Genomic DNA, 3,871 nt, shown 5'->3' on the forward strand with positions numbered 1-3,871 from the left:
CGAATATTTCTTGGCTTTGCCTTTGAGGCATAGGTGTGGGATTCGTGGGTTCTTACTGATATCTTGATCGCTCGAGAACCTTGGCTCGATATGCCTTGAGTTCTCTCTCGACTTGTTCCAAGTGGGTTGATTATAGTCCGATGCACAATTTCTTGGTTTTGGGATTTATCGATGAGGGTGGAAAGCATGCTACATAGTTAGGCCACTTCCTCGCGGGTCTGTGCTAGCGGAAAGGAGATATTGGTCTTGGCGCTTGTGTCCAATTTTTCAGCTGTCATTTTGTTTGATCGGCTCCGTGAGGCTGATTTTTCTAGGATCGTGATACCGAGGCACCGGCATGTGCTGGCTTCCGCTATGGTTGTCTTGTTTCTCGCGTCAGATCTGGAAAGATCGACGTCATTGGTTCATGGTTCAGAGAAACTGGGTAGGGCGAGTGCTGGTTACATGATCGTGCTTAGGAACCTTAGATTGGATTCTTAGCGATGATGTTTTTTTTTGTTTTTCGTCCCCACAAACGGAGCCAAAATGTTGATCATATAATCCACACTAGGTATTTGGTAGTGATTGTATGTGAAATATTAGGGAAGAAGAACTATGTGGGCAACGATATCTTTAGAACACAACAATGTAATCAGATTCAAATTGATAAAAAAAAATTATTTATATATAGGTTACAAGATTGATAGAATACAAGAAAGGATTAACTAAAGTCGATGAACAAAAAGTGAAGTCGAGGTCGATGTTAGAGGTGATAGCTATTAGGTTCGGCCTGGCATGTTCTCTTCTCTCGTCTCCTTTTTTATATTCATTCTCGTTGGCCAGGCTTCCTGTCATCTTCTCTCTCATCAGCTGCAGATCCCGAGATCTCCGGGTGTTTCTCCGTCGAATAATCTGTTCCGATTATTCCGGAAGATATTCCTTCAATTTGGGCTTCTCAACTCTAGCACATCTTCGATCTCGATCCATCAATTCGAATTCGTTATCACTCTAAATATTGATATATTTTTGATCAGGCTCGAGGTCGAGATCCGATTCTTTTCTAAACATGGAACGGGCCCACGCCGTTATTGGGCCATGTCGAGATTTGTGTCCAACACATATATCTATAATATGCATATCTTAATTATCAATATTAAAAAGATCAGGGTTTCTACAAATGTGGGTTTCTACAAATGATAGCACTCCACAAATTTAATTATTGGCTCAAGCCACGACCCTCTACACATAAACAGGACGACATCATGCTCATGTAGCATATCCACAAGTCTACCATTTTGTTCTGCAATGAACCATTTAGACTAATTAACTCCAGTTAACTACAATGATATGTATCCACAAAGGCAAAACACACACTTATTCCATGCGCTCACAATAATATCAATTATGGACGGCTTGATCCTTAATGAGACATCACCAAGGGTACTGCTGTAGGCAAAAAAGCTGGGTCGATGGGTCGATCTTATCGGTAAGGATGTAGACCGGATGGAAAGATGGTGAAGATGGCCGACTTGCTGTTCCTTAATTAATCCAATCTAACTTGGAAACAAATGAAGAACAATGAGTTTATGAATAATTAAAAATAAGAACAGAAAGTGAAAAGATAAAGGGATGGAATGATTGATGAGTAGTTGTTTGAAGATGGATGATGGAAGGATGATGTTGGATAGATAATGATTGACTCTCTTAATCTGTGGATAATTATTGACTCTCTCAATCTGTGTCTCAAGGCTCCTGAATCTCCCAATGAACCTATGAACCACAATCTCTATAGTCTCCTAATGTATCGCACACTTAGAAACTAAAGAACAACTCAAAGAACACTCTTTGACTAAAAATACATATGTATGCTTTTTTAATTGATTGAAAGGTGAATCTAAAATGTACAAATGGGTCTGCTTATATAGGGCACGACCTTAGACAGAGACCAAACGGTCATATGAAAATAAAGGAAACAAAAATACACAAAAGGCTGCAATGGTGCTGATCATGATGGAAATATAGCCGGTGGAGAGATATCTTTGGGATTTTTCCTTGTCTTGAGTTTCTTTGAATCTGGACAGTTTAAGGGGAGAAGAGAGCTTCCTGGGAACCTTATTTATTGTCTGGAATGTGCTGAGGTTGTGCTTAAGTTGATAGGAAAATAGCTGTTGGAGCTTTATTGCAAGAGGCTCCAAATAAGGCAAGTTGAAGCAAATGTAGATCCTCCTGATCCTATGCATGCTGGTGCATTGTAAGAATGTCTCTGATTCTCATGGATGGTTAGATATGTCTTCTGTATGTCCTGGTTTAATCATAATGTCTTCTGGTCGGAGTTGGTTGGCTTGGAAATGATTAAACAGGAAAGATTATCAAATCTTTCCATAATCGGCTCTGGTTTGGTTGGATTGATTCTTCAAGGATCCGCCTGATCCAGTGTGGTCTAGTGCTTCCTAAGATATTTTAGAGGGCATCTTGAATCTGGGAAAAGTCTCCTGGTTTCCAAAATTGAGTTTGGTTTGATGTCAAACCCAGATCTTCCATTTTTGGCAAGTGTAGAGCTGGTTTGGCCGGTTTTTGAGATTGGGCCATAACTTCATATTTCCGTGGACGTTTCTCCTGATTCTTGTCTTGTTAGTAAGAGATCCGCCTTGAAGTCCATGAGTTTTTTTTGGTCGGAACGCTTATTAATTGGGCTTGAGACAACTTTTAAACTTGGATACTCGCAGATGGACGGACTGGGGAACCTCCAGTTGGTAAAATTTATATCTTCCTGGTCCGAGTAGTGTTGACAATTATTCTAATTTTTCCTGACTCTTTGTTGAGTGTATAATGCATTAAAATTGGTTTCATGGCAAAATTCCTCCTGGTTGATGAGATATGCCGTTTTGATGAAACACATATGTTGGTTGGTCCTTCAGTTGGCTGAATGGTGTATCCGGTTGGCCCCTGGTTCAGGTGTGGTTCCTGTGCCTATATCATACCCTATCTCTTGAAAAGGTTTCGACCTAGAAACTGTATAACCTGTACCAAGATAGAACAAGTCAGGTTTCATCCTCTTTTGAGATTCTAGGGCCTTACCTTGGTATTTTCTCGGTTTGATCTTTGGTGGCAAATCTGGTGGATCTTCTTTGAGTTGGAACGTCAAGACTACTCCTCTATATTGATATGGCCTTCTAGATGTTGTTTTATGATATGGTGGGGCGTCTGGAATCAAGAAGTTGTTGATGGTAACTTCTTGCTTTTCTTTGGCATCTAGACATCTTGTGTTCTCCTTGTGTGGATCGCATATGAGATCCTTGGCCTCTGTACCTGAAATAATCTCAAAACTTTTGGCAGAAAACAAGTGAATTATATCTGTGTTTGATCATTTATAATTTGAACAAGTAAAATTTAGACTTACCCAAATGGTTTCAGCTAGTTGAAGAGTGATTTGCTCTTTGGTAGCTTGTGTGCTTTTATTGTTTCTTGCATCTTCTTCAACGTTTTGTGGACAAGTCAGGTGCTGTCCCTGGTTTTCTTTCAACCTCTCAGACTTGTTTGGTCGTCCATCTCCTTCCCCTATACCTGGATCAAAACTCTTTGGCAAAGACAAATGCATAAATCCAGAATTTGAAAGCCTAAAGGAATAAGACTATCATTGATTTACTTGGCTCTGGTTTCAACTCCACTGATGTGCATCCTAACAACTTTCAAGATGGACAATTTGCAGCAAAGTGTCCCCTCTTATGACATCTACAACATGTCTGAATTTAATATTTTAGAATTAGAGGACTTACTTTGATTTGAAGATGCTGGTGGCTTTTGCAAACCTTGTGCCATAGCTTCATCTTCAGGCCGTGGACCTTTTTTGATATGGACTACTGTGGTCTTTCTTTCTGTATGTTCTGAATCT

This window comes from Brassica oleracea, chromosome C6 (assembly GCF_000695525.1).
Source record: "Brassica oleracea var. oleracea cultivar TO1000 chromosome C6, BOL, whole genome shotgun sequence".
Classification (NCBI taxonomy): Eukaryota; Viridiplantae; Streptophyta; class Magnoliopsida; order Brassicales; family Brassicaceae; genus Brassica; species Brassica oleracea.